This window comes from Canis lupus, chromosome 10, assembly GCF_003254725.2.
Source record: "Canis lupus dingo isolate Sandy chromosome 10, ASM325472v2, whole genome shotgun sequence".
Taxonomy (NCBI): Eukaryota; Metazoa; Chordata; class Mammalia; order Carnivora; family Canidae; genus Canis; species Canis lupus.
The window spans coordinates 27,113,496-27,137,249 of NC_064252.1; the positions used below are offsets into that span (position 1 = coordinate 27,113,496).

General features: G+C 55.3%; 2 long non-coding RNA genes across 3 annotated transcripts; one reads left to right on the forward strand and one right to left on the reverse strand.

Moving 5' to 3' along the window:
• The first annotated feature begins 1,843 nt into the window (after positions 1–1,843).
• LOC125755913 (uncharacterized) lies at positions 1,844–11,901 on the forward strand. Its single transcript, XR_007413456.1, has 2 exons — positions 1,844–7,537; positions 8,205–11,901. It is a non-coding gene; the product is annotated as an uncharacterized LOC125755913 (long non-coding RNA).
• Positions 3,703–5,211, reverse strand: LOC112668063 (uncharacterized). Of its 2 annotated transcripts, none has more exons than XR_003141428.3 (3): positions 5,028–5,211; positions 4,588–4,846; positions 3,703–3,847 (listed from the first exon to the last, which is right to left on the reverse strand). It is a non-coding gene; the product is annotated as an uncharacterized LOC112668063 (long non-coding RNA). The 2 variants fall into 2 exon arrangements; XR_003141429.3 differs by having other exon boundaries at positions 4,588–4,849.
• Positions 11,902–23,754: the final 11,853 nt, after the last annotated feature.

Here is a 23,754-nt window from a genome sequence, read left to right on the forward strand (position 1 = left end):
CAGGCACACACTCCAGGCTGGGCTGATGAATTTGCCCTCAGGACACTGGTGGGACGCTGGGAAACCTGGTCCTAGTCAGACTTGGTCTCCATTTCACTGTAGGTGGGACTTGGGGTGAGTCCCTCCATTTCTCTGGGCTTCAGTTAACCTGTGCTGTGCAACAAGCCACTCTGAAACCTAGACCACAGTGCCATATTCTTTCTGGAGCTTCTGTGGGTGGATTTGCCTGGTTTCTCTGGGCTCCCTCCAACAGCCATGGAATGTCAGGTAGGCTGTACCATCCAAGATGGCCCCACCCATCAGGTAGTTGGTCTGGCTGTCAGCCCGGGCCTCCCTTCTTCCAAATTCCTTCATGGCATCTCAGGGCAGCAACCTAAGAGGCACGAAGGCAGAAGCTACAAGGTCTCTTGAGCCAGGCTTCGAACTTGACATCATCTCCACTGCATTCTATTGGCCAATGAGGTCACGAAGGCAGCCCAGATTCAAAGGGTGGGAAATCTCCAGCCTTTGGAAGCATGGTAGAGCCACATGGCAAAGGGTGTCCACACTGGGGCGGCATGTGGCCATACTTGGTAGTCGATCACAGAACATTTCAATTTTGAGAGCTACTCCAGCTCTACCTGTAGTCTAGGTGCCAGCTGTGTACCCAACAGTCAAGGTGTAAGGAAGCAGAGGGAACCCTCGCTGTTCCCAGGAATCTTCTAGGTAAAAGGTGCCACTACCTCAGGAAACACAGGCAACTAGCAGGCAAGCTCACCTACTGTGAAGTGCTGTGAGCTGCTTTGTGCATTCACCACTTCACCAGCATTGGCAACGTGGCTGCCATTCAGGTAAAACATTGTGCATCCAACGTGCTTTAACAGTTTTTTTTTTTTTTAAAGATTTTATCAATCTATTCATGTGAAACACAAAGAGGGAGGCAGAGACATAGGCAGAGACAGAAGCCGGTTCCCCACAGGGAGCCCGATGGAGGACTCGATCCCAGGACCCCGGGGCCATGACCTGAACCAAAGGCAGACAGACGCTCAACCACAGAGCCACCCAGGTGCCCCTGCTTTAACAGTTTAACAAGAGAACCTGAGGCCTCTGTCCTGGAGAAAGAAGCTAGCCTGGGGTCCAAATCCCTCAACAAATAACTTGTCCTAATGCCTCCCTTCACATAACACCCTTCATATCCCTTTATTCACCGAACTCGTACCAAATGCCAAGAAACAGGTAGACAAGGATTGTGGTCTCCATCTTCCTGGAGACCTGGGAACTAAGGGGCTGACTTGAACCAAGGTGGAGCCTGGCAGAGGCTAGGAGGCCTGCTTCCCTTTCAATCACGCTCTCCCAGGCAGGGGCTATGTGAGAGGCAGGGCTGCCCCCACCCAGACTCCCCAGAGTGCACCTGTGGCCTTCAGGGGCCCCTGAAGGGCCTTCGGGAACCACTCGGCAAGATAAAACTCAGTTTCCTAGCTGCCCAAGCTCTCAGAGGGGCCTTTGGTGCCCTTGGGCCAGGCGAGAGCACCCCGGGTCTCACGTCCCACACAACTGGTCAGAGATGTCCCACCATCCAGTCCTCCCCACCTTCATCGCCTCTGGCCAACCTCATTCCCAGTGATGCTTTGTTTGGCGCCTGGGTGACCAGCAGTAACTAGAGACCTCAGACTCAGGCACCCTTGGACTCAGAATCTTTGACCAGGAATGCATCTTAGAGGTTAACCCGAGGGTATGACCTGGAGGAGACAGGATAGGCAAGTTCTGACAAGGGCTGGAAAAGCAAGGACTTTCTGGGGTGCCAGGGAGGAGTGCAGGCCTGGGCACTGGAGGGCGGGCGGGAGGGGCCACAGGTGCAGGAGCCCAGAGGCCGGGGGGGCAGGTGGGCGGGTCCGGGGGAGGGGCCGCAGGCTCGGAGCCCAGAGGCAGCACCAAGCTGCAGGGAGGCTCCAGGGCCACGCCGGCTGCCTGCAAACCCTTGCTCGCTCTGCTCTGTGCTGACTCACCTTCCCTCTCCCACCTGTTCCCCTTTCTCAGCCCTCCCACCTGCCTTCCCCCCTGCTCGCTGGCTGGCAGCTCCTCTGATCTCTTTCAGGGGCTCCTTGGCAGCGCTGAAATGGGTGAGGGTGTCCGCTGTATCTGAGGTGGAGGAGCCTCAGGTATCACGGAGCCTGGAATCACGGAAGCAGGCTGGCTGAAGGGGAGCTGCTGGCCCTCCCTCACCGCACCCCATCTTCCCAGCCGCAGCTTCCCTCCCCTCCCCTGCACTCCCCACGTCCCCCCTTCAGTCACAGCCTGGGGGAGTGGTGGGCGGCAGGGAGGGAAGGAAGGAAGGAGGGGGTATCAAGTGGGAGAAAGGAAGAGAAGTGGGGGCAGGGGGGTTCGGAGGGTGTGGTCTAATGAAGCTGAAAACCTCCCCCTCATCTTGCCTCCAGTCCCACCCTTCAGGCATCATTCCTGTAGGATCCTCTTTGCTTCCTTCCCGCCAGCTCCTGGGAAACCTGTTCCTTACCTACTGGCTCAGCTGTTTCACCTGGTCAGACTCCCACCTTATCCTTGCTGGTCCATAGTTAGATCACCGGCTGTGACGGGGGTGGGGGCCCTTCTGCCTGCGTCTGGCTTTTCTCACCGCACCTTTTTATGGGGACTGACTTTTCTTAGTATTGATGGAGTCTCCATATTTTCCATTTTTAATGACTACATGATGTTCATAAAAATCCTAGAACTCAGAAGGGCCTAGGCCTAGGGGCCTAGGCCTGGGGGCTCAGTCGGCTAAGCATCCCACTCTTGGTTTCGGCTCAGGTTATGATCTCATGGTCGTGAGGTCAAGCCCTTCACCGGGCTCCATGCTCAGCATAGAGTCTGCTTCTCCCACTCCCTCCCCCTCTGCCTCCCTCCCTGCTCCCACACATGACCTCTCTCTCTCTCTCTTTCAAATAAATGAATAAAATCTTAAAAAAAAAAAAAAAAAAGTCCTAGACCTCAGCAGGACAAACCCTCACAGGTAGGCCTAGAGGGGAGTAACCCTGAGCCCCATTGTCCTGGACCCCAGCCCGGTGGCTTCCCACTACTGCACAGAAGACCAGCTACATAGCTTGTGGGATCTGCTGCAAAATGAAAATAGGTGTCCCTTGTTCCGAAGTTGGGGAAACCCAAAATATAAAGATTTTTCCTTTCTTCAGATTACCTCCTCTGCTGAGTGTGCCCCAGTGTCCTGTTGGACTTCACTTAACAAAACACAAGCTCAAAGATAAAATTAAGAATTTTAAGACAGAGCCTACAGGGCATTAAACCCAGCCTTGGTCCCTCCGGTGAAGCCAGCCCTCTGACAGCTCTGCCAGCGGCCCCTTCCCCTGCAGCGCCAGGATGAATGCAGCTCTTCCCCACCATACACGATGCTGCGATCCACATCTTTGTATGGTTTGTTTTGTTGTTTTACTTGCTTTTCTCCTTGTGGCTGTTTGCTCAGACGAAGGGCTAACAGAATTCTGGGCCATGTTTGCCAGACCGTCTCCAAATGCCACCCGGCATCCACAAGGACAACATAAAGCCAAGTTCTAGGCAAAGGGGAGAGGTTTCAAAACCAAGCCCCCCTTCCACAGCTGCTGAGGGAAGAAGCTTCCACAGCTTCCATAGCTCCTGCGATGGAGAGGGGGAGCGCAGATGAGGAGCGATGGTGGTCGTGGGGTACGGCAATGGCACCAGGGCAGGAGCCAAGAGCAGAGAGAGACACGCATGTGCATATTTATTGAGAGGAAAGAGCGCAGGTATGAGAGACGGAGGGTCTTAGGTTTGAATTCTGCCTCCACCACGGACAAGCTGTGTGACTTTGGGCAAGTTGATGATGTCTCTGAACCTGTGTCCTGATCTGTAAAAAAAAAGGGGGGGGGCATGTATATCTCTCTCACATGCTGCATGGACTAAATGAGATCCCATGTGTGACCTGGCCTGGCATTATGTTGGGCACATCAGTGGACCAAAATAAATGTGAGTTCCCTTCCAAGGAGAGCTTTCATGGGTTTACCATATGAGACACAGACAGTTTGAAAACTGACCTCTGAGCTTCCCGGCAGCCTTGCAAAAAGGGAAATCAGATCACCTAGCACTCAGTATATGAAGAGCAGGAAGCCAGAGAAAGACCGTGGGTTCTGACTTACTGTGTGTCCTTGGTAATCTCTTCCCTTCTCTGAACCTCATTTTCCGCATCTTCGAAGTTAAAGAGTTGGACCTAATGACCTCCAGGGCCTGACATGTCTGACAACCCAGGATTTTACTCCCAAGCCCTTCACTAAATGGCCTTGGGGAAAGGGTGGGGAAGGACAGAACTGGTACTTGGCAAACTGGTCCAGTCTTTGTCCCCTCCTGCACCTGCTGGCCACCTCCAGGATCCACCCCTAACTCCACCCACTGGCTGCCTCACCTGTGGTATAAAAGCCCCTCAACCAGCCCCAGTGGGAACTCCCCAAGCAGAGGCAGTTGCCCGCACCCTGGCCATCAGCTCAAATGTCAGCATCACTGTTACACATTCCAAAGGGCTTCATTCATTCAACAAATACTTGTTGAGCACCTACTATGACCATGGTCTGGGAGCGGGGATTCAGCGCTGACCTGAACAAGTGCAGATGGAGCTGGGGCATGAGCCCCCAGCCCTTCAACCCCAGACTGTGGCGCTGGGAAAGAGCCCCAGGCTGGCAGCCCTGAGGCCTCTGGCTTGGGTTGTGCTGCCAACACCAGGTGGGACCATGGGCCACATCTGCCCTTCCCTGCTTAGGCTTGAGACATCGAGCAGACCTCCTGGGTTTCAGTTGTCATAACTGTGCTCCACGGCCATACGTGCCAGGGCAGCATGGCAGGTAGGCCAGAGTCCCTGCTGGACAGAGACCACTGTCAGCACACACACAGTGCCCACAGTGGGAGGGGGACATGAGGGGACCCCCAGGTACCTCATGGACGGGGGAGAGACAGGCTCAGGGAGACATCACAGAGGGACAGGTGCAGAGCCCAATCCAGAACCAGGTTCCTGACCCCCCACCTGTCCCTAGGATCACCTCCACTGGAAGTGCCACTTAGAAGGAGGGTCCAGAGGCCAGCACCTGCCCCTCATGCTTCTGGGGCCTTCCCTGCCAAGCAGAGCAGAGCTCAGACAACGGTCTTTCTTTCTCAGCTCCAGGACATTTCCAGGCCTGTCCGAGCCTCCTCCATCCTCCCTTCCTCCTGGGCCTCCCTGCCAACACCTGGTCAGGGGCTAAGGGTGAGGTCACAGAGGGGGGAGAGGGCTCAGGAGGTGGTGCCCATGCTGTGGCATATTACACACCATGGGTGTGGGAGCAGGTGGCAGGGACAGGGCAGCTGCAACAGAGTCGGAGGAGGCCAAGAGACAGAAAGAAGCAAAGAGACTGAGACCTTGAGAGAGCCAGAGACAGAAAGACGAGAGACAAAGGCAGAGAGAGAGGCCCACAGAAGAACAGAGCGAGAGCCGGCCAGAGGGAGAGTTTGAGAAAGAGGGAGACACGGGCTCAGGGAGTCAGGAGGGTGGAGAGAAGAGGTGTGTTGGGTTGGGGGATGTGGATGTGGCCGTCCAGCCCTGTGTTTGTAGCCTCATGGGGTGGAGACAGGTGGCACTCACCCCCACCCTGTCACACACACATTCCTGCCAGCCTCCCGTGAACCTCCACACTCCAGAGTGCCAGGTTAACCTCAACAATCCTTCTGGGACAACCAGAACAATGGAGTGTCTGCACTTCACAGGTTACAGAGCCTTAACTCTTGATCTCTCATTTGATACTCAGAGCCCTGGGAGGGAGATTCTTTTTATTTTGTTTTAAAGATTTTATTTATTCATGAGAGACGCAGAGAGAGGCAAAGACATAGGCAGAGAGAGAAGCAGGCTCCCTGCGGGTGGATCCTGCAGGGAGCCTGATGCGGGACTCGATCCCAGGACCCCGCGGATCATGACCTGAGCCAAAGGCAGACACTCAAACACTGAGCCACCCAGGTGCCCCTATGAGGGGGAATCTGTTACCATCCTCACTTCCCAGGGGAAGGCTCTGAGGTTCCATGCCTCTTACCAAGTTCTCGCAGCAACGCAGTGCTCCACCTGGGCAGACAGGTGAAGGCCTCTCAGCCCCTGAGCCACAGCAGAAGCTGGCTGACGGCAGAGTGGGGCTGGTAAGGGGGTGTGTGAGGGGAAGACAGTTGCCAGGAGAGGAGGTGAAGATCTGGGGCCTTTTCTTGCTGGCCGTGGGGAGCCCTGGGAGGTCTTGGAGCAAGGGAGAGAGTGACGGACAGAGGAAGCAGTCGGGAAGCTGGGGAAGCTGCGTGTGGCAGCTGAATGGGCCTGAACCTGAACAGGGAAGTCTGCAGGATGGAAGCTGATTGACCAGAGGGGCCGAGCGGCAGTCCTGACGGGGGTCTGGCCTCTATGCAGCCTTTGAGCCTCCTCTGGGGCCTCTGGAGGATGCTGGATGGGGCAGCAGGAACAGGAGGGGAGGTTTCTGGGCTCAGGAATGAAACAGGCAGGATTGGGATGCAGCCAGAGGAGCCGCAGCAGGGGTGGGTGGCAGGACAGATTAATGACGGGGAAATGCAAGGAGTGGAATGATTCTCGTGTTCTCTGTGACAGGTGAGGGGAGGAAGGACACGGGCAATTGAGCCCGCTGAACAGCAAAGGTGGAAACCTATGGAGAGGATGGACAGGGCTATTTAGGGCCCAGTCCCTGCAGGAAAGGGGTGGGTGAGGAGGAGGCCGCAGGTGACCTTGCTGCCCCCCAGGCAGCCAAGAACCAGGCCCAGGGAAAAAGAAATCAGGCTTTCGGCTACTTGGAAGGCCCAGGCTGACTAGTTGCTTCAGGAAGGGAGCAGAAAGGGCAGGGTTCTTGAGCCCACAGCCTCCCTGAGCGAGGCGTCCCTTCCTCTCCAAATCGTCCTGTGCAATTTGTTTCCCTTTCTGGGCTTCATCTGTGAGAACAACATGGTAATAACAACTGCTCTGTCCCAGGGGCGAGGACGCGCAGTGTAAGCAGCTCCGTGTCAGGCAGGATCCGAGGGAGCAAAGGAGCGGTCCCTCTCTTCCCTCAGGGATGGTTGGGCCTCAGTGGAGAATGGGATTGCTGGAGGCCGGCTGGAACACACTGCCTGCCCTCCTGGCTGCTCCCCACCCCCAGCCCTCTGCCAGTCTCCCGGGGACAGGTCACAGAGCCTCTGGGACCTGATCCCATCTCTTTGAATTACAGATGGGGAGACAGAGGCCCAGGACGGGAGGGGACATGGCTGTGGGTGTGTGCTAATCTGGATGTCCAACAGAGGTGAAGATCCTGGCCCTTCTTGGCCTTGGGCCTATCTATGAAATGGGGGTCTTGGTGGCTTCCTGCCTCTGGGGCCTGGGCTCCCAGAGCTGACATGTGCAGAGGGTCCTGCATACCTGCGGTGCTCAGGAAACCCAGGAGCCTTCTGCTTATGGAGGTCGTGCTCACACGGGCACAGCCACGGTTGGAATTGCCGCCTCGGGCATCACCCAGGCTCAATGCCTGGCTCTGCCACTGCTGCTGAGTGACCTTGGGTGAGTGACTAGGTGTCTCCGAACCTGGGCTGTTCTGTAAAACAGGGAAAGCCTGGCTCCCACCACAAGAGTAACGAAGGTGGCAGCAGGCCACCAGCCCCCTTGGCAGCTGTGGTCCTCAACCACTGGCCAGCCTGTGCCCCTCAGCCTCACTCCCTGCCATCAGTGTCTACGCCTTGCCACTCCTGCATGGGGAGAGCCTGGCCTTGAAGACACGGAGGCAAGGAAGTGACTCCAGCTCCCCTCAGGCCCCAAAACAGAGTCCAGTTTATCTGCCAGCTGCTCCACGGAGAGGCCAGGGCACGGTGGGAGGGTGCCTGGCAGCTGAGGGCCCACCCCCGCCCACCCCACCCTGCCAGGCACTGCCACGCTGCGCCCTTGTGCCTCTCCTGCATCCTGGTGACTGCTCCCCGGTCCTGGGCACCCTGGGGCCTCCACCACGGTGGCAGTGCTTCCTGCTCTTCTCAGCTCCACCTGGACACTGTCCCTCCCGTAGAGCAGGACCATCATGCTCACAGGGGTCCCCCACCCTCCGCTGCATTATTCAGATGAGGCCCCCTGAGTGTTTCCACAGCCCCATCCCAGACAGAGCAGAAGTTCTCCGGGGCAGAGAAGGAAGGAGTCAGGGCTGCTAGATTAGGGGGCAGCATGTACCTTATTCATTCAGCCCACAGAACCTTCTGCCCAGGGCAAGGCACCGTTTTCTACCGCGGAGGCCTGGCACCTGTAGATCTCCTGCCTGGAACTCCCTTCTCCGTCGTCCCCAGCTGGGGCTGGACACCAGGCTGCCAAGGACCGCGCTCCGCACCACTGGCGACCATTCTGGAAGAACATCCAAGCAGAGGGGTGGCACCGCATAGCACAGCCTTAGGAAAGAAGGCTCAGCTATCATCCAGCAGAATATTTTTGGTTTCTGGAGACACTAGGAGACTTCCTCTTTCCCCTCTTTTACAGGCACAGAGGTGCAGTAACTTGCCAAGGTTATGCATTAGTGAGTGAAAAATCTGGAATTTGAGCCCTGTCTCCAGAGCCCGCCCCCTGCACCCTTCTAGCTGGTCTCTGGGCCGGGGCCCGGAAGAGGTTTGCTAGGTGAGGAAATGAGAGAAGCCACTGATGCGATTCTAGCCTGAGGGCCCGCTGCTCGCCAATTGTGCGTCTTTGGACAAATCGCCTCCTGGCCTCATCTGTCAAAGTGGAGCTGAGAACTCCTTTCCTGGTGGAGGCAGAGCCTGGAAGGAACCCACATCTTGGGGCCCTTGAATCCTCAGATCTGGTGAATCAGCAACAGGGAGGGGGTGGAGATGGGTGGGAGATGGACTGCGTGGGCAGTGGGGGCAGGTGGAAGGCTGAGTGGGCTCCGGCTGCAACCCGGACCTCAGCCCTGGGCGTCGGTCAGCTCCTCTCAGTTAGAGGCTCAAACTACATCCTCAGAAGCCCTCTGATCCCACATGGGCTCCAGGCTCACCCCTGTTCAGCTTCAGGGCAGGCAGGAGTCTCTCTCCACTGTTCCAACAGAGGGCCCCAGGTTCCTGCCTCCTTGGCCAGACCTGAGCCCACCCTGAGCCCACCGCTGTGCCAGGGCCATGGACCCCTCTGATGGGCCAGGCCTGAGTCGTGGACGGAAGAGGCACTTGTCTCAATGGGGGAAGGACCGCCTGAGGGTGGGGAGGGTGAGCAGCGGGGCTGCGGAGAAGGAAGAAGGGAGGAAGGAAGCCAGGACGCAGGGATGGGAGAGGGAAATGGGGCAGGAGAAGATCCAGCCTGGCCCCTCTCAGCCAGCTTCTAGGCAGAGGCCGGCACAGAACCCGGGGACCAGGAGACAGGCTTTGCAGGGCTGCGTGACCCCGAGCAAGCCGCACCGCCTTGCTGAGGCTCAGCTTTCTCATCTGCAAAGCGGAGGCAAGAGTGGCAGCAGCCTGACCCCGTTTTCCAGGTGAGAACACAGGCCCGCAGCCGCTCAGAGCCCGGGTTCCCTCCATCACAGCAGCTGTTGGTGGAATCGGATAAAGATGAGGGAGGGAACGGCTCCCCGCCTCAGTTTCCCCTCCTGCCGCGGGAGAAACCAGAAGGACCCCATTCTTCCGTCCCCGGGGAAGTCCCCGCCAGGTGAACGGCGGCAACTAGTCCTCCCACCTCGCCCCCGCGGGACCCCTGCTTCCCGGGGTCCCTGTCCCACACCGCCGCCCCGTGGCGGCCTCGGGGACCGCAGGCGGCGGGCGCCCAGCCGAGGCCCCCCCAGCCGCCGCCCTCCCCGCCGAGCGCCTGCACCCCGAGCGCCCGCCAGCTCCGTGTCCAGGCCTGAGGCCCGCGCCGCCCTCCCTGCGCCCCAAGGCTTCCCACGGCGGTCACGCTCCCCTCCACCAACGCCCCCAGCGGGCGCCTGCACAGGGTGTCAGGTGCTCCGCCGCCACCGCGGGGCAGGACTCGGCCGCGGAGACCTGGCCGGAAGGTGAGGGCGCCCCCAAGGTCACGCAGCCAGGGGCCGGCCGTTGGGACGGAGGTGGGATCTGAGCCCAGGGGTGACTTCGTCCCCATATTTTCTGGCGGGGGCGGGTACCAGAGTTTGCAAAGCGCTTTTCGCAGACATCCCCGAGCCCCGCGTGGCTCCCGCCGCGGCCGGCCCGGGGCCACCGGACCAGACTCCGGGCGCCGCTGGCCAGCGACAGCAGCCACGACCCAGGAGCACTGGACACGTGGCTTGTCCGTGTCGGGCTGGCTGTAAACGCAAAACACACACCTGATTTCAAAGACTCGGTGTGTAAAAAAAAAGTGCATACAGAGGGTGCCTGGCTGGCTCCTAGGTAGAACAGGGGACTCTTGATCTTGAAGTCTTGAGTTCAAGGCCTACCCTGGGTGTAAAGCATCCTTTAAAAATAAAATTAAAAAAGGGGCACCTGGGTGGTTCAGTGCCTGAGCGTCTGCCTTCCACTCAGGTCATGATCCTGGGGTCCTGGGATGGAGTCCGCATAGGGCTCCTCGCAGGGAGACTCTTCTCCCTCTGCCTGTGTCTCTGTGTCTCTCAAGAATAAATAAAGTCTTTTAAAAAGATCAAAATAAATAAATAAAAAGCATGTGTCTTGGAAAGGGTCTCATTCTTTTTTTAAAAAAGCAAAATATTGGGCAGCCCCGGTGGCCCAGCGTTTTAGCACCGCCTGCAGCCCCGGGGTATGATCCTGGATACCTGGGATCAAGTCCCATATCGGGCTCCCTGCATGGAGCCTGCTTCTCCCTCTGCCTGTGTCTCTGCCTCTCTCTCTCTGAATAAATAAATAAAAAATCTTAAAAAAAGAAAAAAGAAAAATATCTCTAATTTTTTAAATTATTGATTACATGTTAAAAATGATATTTTGGGCATGTCAGGTTAAATAAATAGATGACTGAAATAATTTATATACTAAATATATGCATTAAATATGTTTTAATTTTAGATCTTAAATATAGAATTTAAATACAGAATTAACATTTTCTGTAAGGAAATTTTCACCTGTTTCTGTTTACTTTTTTAATTTAATTACTAGAAAATTTAGAGACACCTGGGTGGCTCAGGGGTTGAGCATCTGCCTTTGGCTCAGGGTGTGATCCCAGGATCTGGGATTGAGTCCCACATCGGGTTCCTTGCAGGAAGCCTGCTTCTCCTTCTGCCTATGTCTCTGTGTCTCTCTCCCTCTCTGTGTCTCTCATGAATAAATAAATAAATAAGATCTTTAAAAACAATTTTTAAAAGAAGAAAATTTAAATAGCCAAACTTGGTTCCTGTTTGCAAAGAAAATAAAGGTAATAGAGTGGGAACCTCTAGGTCGAGACTTAGTTGACCAATTACACACCCTGATGGGCTTTTAGATTGTGACTCAAACAAAGTGAAAAAAAAATGATATTTGATGATGTTAGAGAATTGTTGTTATCGGATGTTGTGATGGGATTTTTTTTTTTAAGTTCTTTTCTTTTGGGACACCTGGGTGGCTCAGTGGTTGCCCGACTGACTGCCTTTGGCTCAGGGCATGATCCCGGGATCATACCCCATATCCGGCTTTCTGCATGGAGCCTGCTTCTCCCCCTGCCTATGTCTCTACCTCTCTCTGTGTGTCTCTCGTGAATAAATAAATAAAATCTTTAAAAAAATAAAAGTTCTTTTCTTTTATAGATACATCGTCAAATGTTTAAAGATTATATGTATATGGGATTTGCCTCAAAATAATATGGGATGATTGAGCTAAGGGGGTTATTTAGTTTGATTTAGTATGTGTCTAAACAGGTCGCTGGGTACATGGGTGTTCATTGTATATGATTATGTACTTCTGTATGTGCTGAAAATTTTCTGTAATATAAATACTTATAAAATAAAAAATCAAGTCATTTCTCACTAAGGTCAACTAGTAATAGTTTGTTTGGAGGCAAATAAATTGTCCTTCTTTGGAAAAAGATCAAAATCAAAAGGCTTTTCACTATATTAATAACAAACAAGGCTACAAGGCAAAAGCATTATTAGGTACAAGGAAGGAATAGATAACTCTAAGAAGATATAACAGTTCTAGACTCACACACCTGATAACATAACTTCAAAATAGACAAAAAAAAAAAAAAAAGAGAAACTTGCAAGTCTATTATTATAATGAGTGATTTTATCACAACTCCTTCAATGACCGGTATATCAAGAAGATAAAATCATTAAGGGTATAGAAGATATCAATAAGACAGATATTCAATATCATTAGCAATCAGGGAAGTATAAATGAAAACCATACTGAGTTGGAATTCTACTCCCACTAGCTTGGCGAAAATTATAAAGTTTCACGTTCGGCAAAGATAGGGCTCAGTGAGAACTCTCACCAACTTTGGGTAGGAGTAAAAACTGGCTCAATCTCCTTGGAAAATAGTTTAGCCTTGTCTCATAAAGTAAAGTTGACCACAACACACAGGATGAGTTAGCTTTCCTCATCCTAAATTTATTAAGAATACACATATATGTGGTCAATCCACAAGGAGAATCAGAGGAGGAGTAGGGGCGCAGGTGCAGAGGGGCACAGGGGTGTGCTCCTGAGAAGTGTTGGCAATTTTTACGGGCTTCTAGATTGCTCTTTAAATTGTTTACCTTTTGCATGCCTGTATATTTGTACATATCATGTCTGTATGTGAATGTATAAGTGGAAGGACACCCCAGACAGTTTGCAGTGGCTCTGCCTAGAGAGTGTTATTGGGGGAGGGAGGAGAGGGCAAGGAGAGAATTCATATTATGTTTGTATATTTCTGGATTGTTTGCATGTTTTAACAGTAAGTAACTTTAAAGATCCAATTAAAGCAAATGAAGCAAAACAAAACCCAAACATTAACCCTGGCTGGGAGAAAATGCCACAAGGGCATTTTAGGAGGCTGATTGGTGGGATGAAAAGAGCCTTCATGGTCTGGTGAATTACGTGATTACCCGAAGGCTCAGTTTCCTCATCTGTAAAATGGGCCTCATGGGGTTTCTGGTCTCATGGGGTCTCCAGTGGCCCAGAGTGGTCAGTACAGGAGACGCTCCTAAGTGGGGCAGGAGTGTTTGGGAGGCTAGGGGAGGGGATGGAGGGCAGGACTGGAGACAGACTTTCAGCTGGGAGGTGTGGAAGGCTTCCAGGGGAGGAGATGTGTGTGTGCCAGGCCCTGGGGAACCAGGAGAATGGGGAGACGGGGTCCAAGAATGGTGTATCTAGCTGGAGGACTCAGGTGGGGAGGAGGGGGCTTACACAGGTCTGGGGATGGGGCGGTGCTGCGGGAGGAGGTGGGAGGGGAGAGGCTTTCCTGAGGACCTGGCAGAAAGGAGGACAAGGCTACCGGAGGCCTCCTTTGGAACCAGAGAAATCATGCAAAAATATGCAAAAGACCATGCAAATGAGCCCGGCTGGTGGCTGGTGGGAAGAGGGCCCAGCTGGTGATTTTTGTTCCCGGAGTGTGGTCCAGGGCCACCTGTGACAGAATTACCTGGGGAACTCATCCTGGTCCCCTGCCACCCCCAGCCCTACTGCTTCCATCCTCCAGGGCTGCAGCCCAGGAGTCCACGTGTTCCAGGAGCCCTCCCAGGTGATTATTTACTTCTGCGCTCGTTTATTGAGCAGCCACATGGTAATGCCTTATAATTATAACACATTCGAATATATGCACCTTGTAATGTATAATATAAACATTCAAACAGAAAAGTAAGTCTCCTTCTTCCCTCATTCTCCACCCCCATGCCAGAGGCAACCACCAGTGCTGTTCCCGTGGGTCCTTCTGGAAGCTACTCTGCACATCCCCAGGTGATCCCCTGCCCGTTCAGGTCCACAGCATCTTGGAGTCCTAGGGTGATGTCTCTGGGTCCCCCACAGATCAAACGTCACTCATTTGTCTTTGTTCACTCACTCAAAATCCACTCAGAGCCTGCTGAATGCCAGGCTCATGCCAGGCACAGGGGAGACCTCAGTCCTGTCCCCAGAAACTCATGAAAAGGGGAGCCAGTTGCACAAGGCAGCACTGTCCAGTGGTTAGCGCCCACCTGTGCAGTCAAGATGCCTCTTTCAGCAAGAATCCCTCTCCCTGGGATCCCTGGGTGGCGCAGCGGTTTGGCGCCTGCCTTTGGCCCAGGGCGCGATCCTGGAGACCCGGGATCGAATCCCACGTCGGGCTCCCGGTGCATAGAACCTGCTTCTCCTGCTTCTCTGCCTATGTCTCTGCCTCTCTCTCTGTGTGTGTGTGACTATCATAAATAAATTAATTAATTAATTAAAAAAAAAAAGAATCCCTCTCCCTGACCGCCCATTTCCTCATCTGTATCAGGTAGTAATGGTACTTGGCTCCTGGGGTGGCAATGCCGGGGGTCAAGGGTCTCATGGAATAAGGGGAGCAGAGCACACTCTTCAATGAACACTGGTTTCCTTCCAGAAAACAAGGCCTTATCCGGAGCAGAGCAGATGGGAACAGAGAGATTTTTCCAACAGAGGCTGACCAGGTTTGGGGGCCTATGGGTGTGTGCTAAGGGTGGGAAGAGAGTCTTATTATCTCTCCCTGCTCTTGGGCAGAGATATCCCCATGCTGGAGTTTTGGGTGCTCTGGGATCTGGGAGGGCAGCTGTGACCACAGCAAAGGGCCACATCCCTTGGCACTCAGGGCCCCTGGGGTGATAGGGGAGCCCAGCAACATCTCCACGTTCACTCTGGGTCTCTCTGAATCAGCCCTTACTTTCAAGTCCCGCCTCCTCCAGGCAGCCTTCCTGACTGTACCAGCCAGTATAGGGAGGGGAAGGAATGCTCATTACATGCCAGGCTTACTAGGTGCCCACTGCTGGGTCTGGCACGGTCACACTTTTCAAAAATCTAACTTACTCCTCCAATTCCCCTGGAGGAAGGTATTTCATACCATTTTACAGGTGAGACAAATGAGGCAGAGAGAGACGAAGTGACTTACCCAAGACCACACAGGGATCAGTGGTGGGGATTTATCTCTATGAGGACTCTGAACCTCCTTTGTTTTCACCTTAGGACTCTCTCTGAGGGCCCAATTCCCCCATAGCAGAGTTCCTGCTGCTCAGACACTCAGCGCAGGGTGACCCTGGCTCACCTGGCCTGCTCTTCTTGTCTCTCTGGGCCTCACTGACCTCATCTGTGAAATGGATGGATTCTCACCCGTGGCAGTAAGGACGTGAGGGCATCCCGGGTGTGAGGGCATCTGCAGCTTCAGTCCTCCAGGACCCCTCCGCCTGGCCTCCCCAGCCAGACCCCTCCAGCTCAGAAGGCCCCACACAAGCTCAGCATCCTCTGATCTGCTCCTCTTTCCAGGTACCGTCCAGCCCCATGACCCCATCACCTTGGCCGGAAGCCTGAGCTCTCCCAGCCGTCACTGGTCCTCACCCTCCCACCCCCGCCCTCACAGGCACTAAGTCTGAAGCTTCTCCCAGCAAAGTGCTCAGCTGGCTTCTGCTCCCACAAAGCTTCAAGCTCCCCAAGGGGAGCCCACCTCAGTGTCTGAGTTTGGATTATAACAAGAATACCATGGACTGGGTGGTTTGAACATCAAATATTTATTTCTCACAGTTCTGGAGGCTGAGAATCCAAGATCAAGGTGCCAGCAGATTCGGGATCTGGTGAGGCCTGCTTCCTGGTTCACATCTCCTCCCGGTGTCCTCGCACAGCAGCACAGCAAACAGAGGAGGGAGCTCTCTGGGGTGTCCTTTATAAGGGCGCTAATCCTATGCGTGGTGGTTCCACCCTCATGACTTAATCACTTCCAACCACTCCCCCGCCCAGTACCATCACTGGGGTTAGGATTTCAACATATGAGTTTGGGGGGATGCAAACATTCAATTCACTAGAGTCAAGTCCACTCAGAAAACAGCAGGAGAACAAGTGAACATCCCAATAGCAGGTGCTGATGAGACCGTCCTGGTTCTGTCCGGGACACGCAGGGGTCTTGGAAGATCTCTTCTCATTTGGGACAAGGTGCTGGTGGAACAGACTACCCGCTGGGGCCCCACCTTCCTGTCCCCAACTCTGCCCACATCCAACATGCTCAGGAGGGTGGGTGTACATCCAGCCTGGTGGGGACCCCGCGTGGGCTGGGAGGGCTCATCTCTGTACCAAAGAGGAGATGGACTCCAGCACATGGGGCGTGCAGGGCTGAATGTCTGCAGTGAGTCCACAGAACAAGAGGCTTCAGCCTCACACACAAGCCGAGGGAGGGAGGTGAGAGAGTTCCCAGTCCCACCGGGCACTTCCTCCCGGCCCTCGTCACTTTGGCTGTCACAGCTGTGAGCCTCTGCACTAGGTTGATTTTCAAACATAATATATTTTCAAATCAACTCACTTTTTTGTCTAAACAAATTTATTTTAAAAGGAAACATTCTAGGGGCACTTGGGTGGCTCAGTGGTTGAGCGTCTGACTTCAGCTCAGGTCACAAACCCAGGGTCCTGGGATCAAGTTCCCATCAGGTCCCGGGCAGGGAGCCTGCTTCTCCCTCTGCCTTTCTCTATGTCTCTCATGAATAAATAAATAAAATCTTTTTAAAAAGGGGGGGAGGGGATCCCTGGGTGGCTCACCGGTTTAGCGCCTGGGGATGGCCCAGGGTGTGATCCTGGAGTCCCAGGATGGAATCCCACGTCGGGCTCCCTGCGTGGAGCCTGCTTCTCCCTCTGCCTGTGTCTCTGCCTCTCTCTCTCTCTCTCTCTCTCTCTCTCTCATGAATAAATAAATAAAATCTTTAAAAAGAGGGGGGGGGAACGTTCTCTCCCCTTTTACAATGGATGGAAATCAGTCTTCACTTGCCAGAGACAGAAGGCAAAGGTGGACATCAGTGCAATGAAGTCAGCCAGGGTGATTCTGTGGCTGCCAGGTGCTCCTGCCTTGCTGCTCCGGGGGCTGAGGCCCAGGCCCGCTTTAGGGAGAAGGAGGTTAGAAAGTGGGGTTCCTCCCCAGGGCTGCATGGAGACCATGCCCAGCACCCCATCTAAGGGGTGGGGAAAGCACTGAAGGAAACTCCCTGCAGGCAGGGGAGGGATGGGGGAGGCTGAGCACCCCGTCGGTGGGACCAGGGCCTGTGCTGGAGGCCTTAGATGCCACCTCCGGGCAGCCCGGGAGAGGTGCGCGCGCGCCACCCGCTCCCAGAGCGAAAGGACGCACAGAGAAGGTTGGGGCAGCTGCCGGGCCTGGAACTCTGCCGTCGGGAACCACGGCCTCTACTGCAGCCTTGGCCAGGACTCCCCCAGGCAGGGTGCTCGCCCATGCTCAGGGCCACCTGCTCAAGGGCCACTGCGTCCCAGAAGCGTCCCCGGTTTCCCTATTACAAGTGAACCCGTCCAGGGCCCTTCTAGGGGCTGAGGCTCAGGCCCCCGCGTCCCCGGAGACTGGGCACCGGGGAGTGCGCTCCCCCCACCGCAGGGACCCGGACCGGGAGGCACCGCCGCGACCCGGCTGCAGAGCCCGCAGCGGCCACACGGGGGCAGCAGGCGAGCGCCCTCCGCGCCGCCCCCGCCTGAGTTCTAGCCCCCGCGCCGGTCCGCTTGTAGCTGGCTGAGCTGGGACCTTTAGCAAGCAGGTCGTCGTCTCAAACGGCGGCCTCAGTTTCCCCATCTATCAAATGGACTAGGCTGCCTGCAAGGGACTCTTTTGACCGTGACCGGGAGTGAACTTTAGTAATAAGAGGAGAGGGGCTCTTGTGCTCACAAAGTGGGGTCCCGCCTGGGTCTGACAGATGCCTCTCATCCCCCGGGGAGGCGGGGGGGGGGGGGGGGGAGTAGTGAAGCTGAGAGAGGGAGGTGCGTCCCCTGCGGTCACACCTGATTCCACCCCAGCACCCGCCTGGGAGACCCCTGTGTAGACCTGGAACCTGAGCCCCAAAGGGGAAGGGACTTGCTGTGCTCACACTGAGGTCGAGGGCAGAGTGTGCCTCCTTCGACTGCTCTGCCTAGTGCCTCCCTAGACGGTTAAGGACCTAGCAACTTCACCCTCCTACCTTAATTTGGAAAATTAGGGACACCTGGGTGGCTCAGTGGTTGAGCATCTGCCTTGGGCTCAGGTCATGATCCCAGGGTCCTGGGATCGAGTCCCGCATTGGGCTCCCTGCAGGGAGCCTGCTTCTCCCTGTGTCTCTGCCTCTCTCTGTCTCTCATGAATAAATAAATAAAATCTTAAAAGAAAGAAAAATTACACAGAACAAGAATTGGCAGTCCATTCTGCACACAGAGCAAGAAGGGAGAGGCTCCTTCTAGGGGCTCAGGCTCCCGAGGGCCCTGGGAGTCCCGGGCTCAGGGAGCAGACCCCCTACACAACCCCTGGAGTGTCTGTCACAGGACCTGCCGCCCAGGCCCTGCCTCCCACCCGGCCCCATTCCAAGGGTCTCCTGCGGGCAGCCAAACACAAGCCCCTTCCATCTCCCTCAAGAGGAGGGACAAGGCTTGGGGTGGGGGTTCGAACCCCTGAGCACAGCACAGCAGCTGTGGGAGGAAGAGGAAGATGCTAAGGTTCATGGTAGCCCGGAGGCAGGCCAGCACTTGACCTGCCTCCCTCGGGCCATGTCTACACCACTGAGCTGGCCCCTTCATACCTCAGGGCAGGAGAAAACGGCAGAGGGGATATTTGCAGAGCCCCTCGCACAAGCCTGGCCCCGACTTGGAGTGCTTGCCTACTGGGTGCTCCAGCCCCTGTGAGAGGCGACACCGTCCCCTGTCCCACCTACAGACGAGGACTGAGCCACAGCCACCAGAAGGAGTGAGCAGAGTGAGATACGAACCCAGGGCAGACTGGCTCCCACACCTGCCACAGAGCCTGGGGTCTGCCCTGCATCCTGGGCAGGGGTCCAGCAGGTGGCTTCCCCATGTGGCCTCAGAGCCTGGAGAGCAGTAGGGGAGCAGGTTTCTAGAGCGGTCGGGGCAGGTCAGAACGCCACCCCGTGCCTCAGTTTCCCCAGTCCTACCCACTCACGGTGCAAAAAAGTACTGAAGAGACCTGCCGGCTGACCAGAGTAGGGTGTTCCAGACAGTGCTAGTGTGGGGGAGAGCCTGGGCCAGCCTTCCAGGACCCCCGGTGGGTGGGTGGGACACAGGACGACCAGGGCCACCAGGGCCAGCATCAAGGACCATGGGGAGAGGTGCAGAGGATGAGGGGTTGGAGTCATTGTGGCAGCAGAGCTGTGGTCCTCCCCACCCCTACCCTGCACCCAGACCCAGGGACTGCCCTGATCAGAGACGTGTGGCAGCAGGAAGGCCAGAAATTCCTCCCCTTCGTCATCATCATCATCATCATGGACTTCCAAGAAGTTCAAAGAATTTCCTCCCCTGACCCCAGTGAAGGCCTGTGGATGGAAGCAGGAGGCTGGGGTAGAAGCCCTCTGGGGCCCCCCCTGCTGGGGTACGTGGAGCAGGCCTGGGAGTCAGGGAGACTTCCCAGAGGAGTTGGCTGGTCCTCTGAGCTTTATGAAACGGTTCCACTCCCATGTGATATCCAGGGGAGTCAAATTTGGAGACAGAAAGAAGGGTGGTTGCTCCGGGCTGGGGGGCGGGGGTTAGTGTTCAGAGGGCACAGAGTCGCAGTTTGGGGAGATGGTGGTGATCGTGGTTGCACAACACAGCCAACGAATGTATTCAGTGCCGCTTAAAAAATGCCTGATGTGGTAACTTGCAACTTATGTATATTTTAGCCCCATTTTAAAAATTGTTTCCATTTTTTAAAAAAGATTTAAGATTTAATGAATTTATTCATAAGAGACACACAGAGAAAGGGTAGACACAGGTAGAGGGAGAAGCAGGCTCCCTGCGGGGAGTCCAATGCGGGACTCGATACCAGGACCCCGGGCTCTCAACCTGAGCCGAAGGCAGACGCTCAACCACTGAGTCACCCAGGCATCCCAGATTGTTTTTATTTTTAAAAAATAAACAAATAAGCAGGAATGGGGAGAAGAGCAGGGGAGAAGGAGTCTCCCAAAGATGTGGAACAGGAGGGAGAGTGTGTCCCCAAGAGGCAAGGGCACTGAAATGGGAGCATCGAGTGCAAATGGGGAAGGAAGTGTGGGGGCCGCAGGCAGGGCATAGCGCACACTCACGACTCCCTTGTCACGGTCATCTGGTGTCCCAACGCCTTCCACCTGCCCGAGACCCCATCCTCTACACACAGAGTCCCACTGGGCAAGACACTCCATGCTCCCGAGACCTCTTGGTCACTGTGACTCCGGGAGACTTAGAGCCTTCCCCCCCCCCCACCGTCCTGGCTGTCACGCACACCCCTGAATTCTGGGAAGAACCCCCACCCCGCCCTGCTCTGTCCTCTATGAAAAACCTCCCGGGACCCCTATGGCCTGCCAGATATAACCCAGAGGCCTCGGTCTGGCATCCAAGGCCCCTGGCCCTGGCCCCAGCTGACCTCTCTCATCACTCCTCGAGGTTACTGGGCCCCACCACGCGCACAGCCCTGCACTGGCCCCGTGGGCACCCACGCCCACCTCGGGGAGCAGCCTCCCAGGAACCCACGCCCTGCCCGGTCCTTCCCTCCCTCCTTCACCTTTGTCCTCTCGGGATGCCCCTTCCCACCCTCCGAGCCTGATCTTGTCTCCTCTTCTGCGGGCATCCTGGATCTTCTCCCTGTGACCTTCCCCTGGGCAGGGCAGCCAGGGCACAGGAGGGACTCAGACAGGATCTGCCGGGAGGTGCGTCTAACGCGGGCTCCTGTCCACCTCCCTGTCACTCAGCAGGAGCACGTGGGGCTGGCAGAGAGCTAAGTGTCCCAAACCCTGGCTTTCTGCCGGGTCCAGATGTGCTGTGTGACCTCAGGCAAGGGTCTCCCTTCTCTGGGCTTTGGTCACAACCTTCTAGGAAATGCGGCCTCCTGAGCAGTTGGTCCCACGGAATATGCTGTGTCAGAGAGTAGTCAAGGTGGGGCCGAGGGAGTCATCAAAGCCATGATCTGAGGGTGGGGCCCAGAAGGCAAGAGGACCAATGTCACCACCGCCACTGTGGAGATTTCTGGGTGCTCACCCCCACCCCCACCCCAGAGCTATGTTTGGCACTTAGCTGAGGCTGCCCGGGCCTGCTGGTATGTCAGGGAGGGGCCAGAGCTTTGTCACTACCGCCAGCACCACCAGCATCCTCTTTATCACCACGTCATCATCTCCAACGCCATCATCGTCAAGAAGTTCAAAGAATTTCCTTCTCTGGAGGGCACCTCTGGCCAGAGGCAAGCCAGCTCTGTGTATACCTAGTGGGAGGGACAAGAAGACCCTTCTAGGCCCCTGGAAGAGGGGCTAGAGGGAAGCTCCCATGCCCCTGACCTCCTCAGGGGTGCAAGGCAGGGAAGGGACCCCACTTTACTGAGCAGGTGCTGGGCATTTTCTCTCTAAGCTTCCAGGCTGGGTTCCTTGTCCATCTTACAGATGGGACTACTAAGGCTCAGAGAGGTCAAGCTTGCACAGTTGTGAGGTCATGAGGAGGGGCTTAAACCCAAGCCCTCTGCCTTCTGTTTGCTCATCCCTATGCCTCTGGCCACATAGCAAAAAGCAAAGTACATCTGCCTCTGACTGTGGCCCCTTTCATAGCCCCAAGCGTCTGTCCCCCCTGCTGGTGACTCTGTGCACCCCCCCCCCCCCCCCCCCCCCCCGTGACTCTGCACCGTGAGGTCTTTGCAGTGCAGGTAAGAGCCAGGCTCTGGAACCTTCCTGCCCAGGGTTCAAATCCAGTTCTGCCTCTTACCAGCCGTGTGACCTTGAGCCCCAGCTCCCAGGCTGGCAGCAGGGCTAACAGGGTCGGTATGTGGAGAGCAATTAGAAGAGAGCCAGGCGCACAGCATCACCCAAGAAGCATTGGCTAGCAGAATTCTCATTTCCCTGCCAGGCAAACACCTCCTCCTCCTTCGGTACCTTCCTGACCACCGCCCTGGGCCTCCTCCCACCTCCAGAGATTTTCTCATCCTGCAAGGGGGGGCCCAGTTACCCCCTGCACCTCCTCACTCCAGAGCACGCGCCTCCTGAGCGTAGTGGTCTAGAGTGTCCTGCCAACCCCTCCCTGCATCCGGGGCCCAGCCCAGGACTAGCCCTAGCACGCCCTCAGGTGTGCTGATGATTGAATAGGTGAGTGTACATCCATTTCCTCCTCCCACTACTGCCAGCCACCTCCTCACCTCTCAGGATTTTGTAGAATCTTCCCTGACCTTCTGCTGCCCCATCTCAGCTCAGGCTTAAGCCCTGTGAACCTAAATTCTCCCCAGGCCTCATCCCTCTACCTTTCAAGCACAGGTTGAGGCTTCTCCTATGATTTCTCCCACCCTGCACACCTCCTGGCCTCAGTCTGGGAGCCTGTTGTCCCGACATCCCCTACCCACTGGCTGTGTGTGGTTGGGCAAGAGCCTGCCTCTCTCTGAGCTCTGGGGATGTCAGCTGTAAAAGGGAGAGGAGAACTCACCCCTCAGTGGATTGCTCTGAGTATCAGGGCAGGTAGGGAACTCTTTGTAAACTGGAGAGGCTGATGCACTTTGGAGATCTGTATTAGTGGGTGTCAGATGCTGGCTGGAATGGGAGTGGAGTGGGGGGCATATTGGGTTATAACTCTGCCATGGGCTGGTTAGAACCCCCCTCCCCTCTCTCAGAAGAATTAAACCAAAGGGCCCAGCTGTGTGGGAGGGAAGCTTGTGCCCTGTAGCCTGGGAATCAGAAGGTGTGGGGCAGATTCATTCCTCCCCTGGCCTGAGCCCCAGCTCTGGGCCAAAACATGTGCCAAGCTTTATGGGGAAACAGTTCTGGAAACCCTTCACTACCACCCAGTGTGAACCAGGAAGCCAGGCCAGGGAGGCACGACTGCTGTGAGGGCAGAGAGGGCAGGGGTCCTGGAGGGCTTCCCAGAGGAAGTGGCCCCAGGACCGGACTTGGCAGGAAGCCACTGCCACAAGGAGTGAAGCTGAGTGGTAGGAGCCCCCGTGGACCCCAGCACTCCCTGGTAAGGTCTAGAAAAGTTTTAGAAGGAGGCAAATTAAGTCTTGAAAGAAACTGCCATTAATTCAATCAGAAAATAATCCCGTTAATTTAGTCAAAGAACCACTTAATTGAATTTCTTTCCAAATCCATGCCTATTCAAAAAGCCAGTGAATCCAGGGCCTGCTACATTTAAAGCAAACTCCCAAATAGTCCGATGAATGGGCCAGCTGAGTCAAGTCCCTGGTAAATCTAGCCCGGAATCATTCTAGTCCTATAACTGCTCAATCAACTTATCCCTTTTTTCCCCTTTTCTTTCTATTGTTTTAAAAAATAAAGTGTAATTCAGGCAAACAATAGTACACTTTGGTCAAATAACCAGGAAGAATGGCCAGCGCCAGTGAAATGAGAAATGTCACGTCTGCCGGCCAGCTGGGGGTGGCATTGTGTGGTGACAGCCGGCTGGAGGGCCAGGAGCCGTGAATGTGAAAGGGATGTTGGCTCCCCGCTGCACCCCAGCTTCGTAAGCTCAGGTGTCATTCTCCAGCTCTGAGTCTCAATGTCCACATCCAAAAAATGGGGAGATTGCTGTGAAGTTTAAATCAGGAGAGCAGGGGCACCTACCTGGGTGGCTCAGTCGGTAAAGCATCTGCCTTTGGCTCAGGTCATGACCCTGGGGTCCTGGGATCGAACCCTGAATCGAATCAAGGAACCTGCTTTTCCCTCTCCCCCACTCCCCACTCATCCCCCTGCTTGTGCTCTCTCTTTCACTCCCTTTCTCTTGAACAAATAAATAAAATATTTTATTGTTTTAAAAATCAGGAAA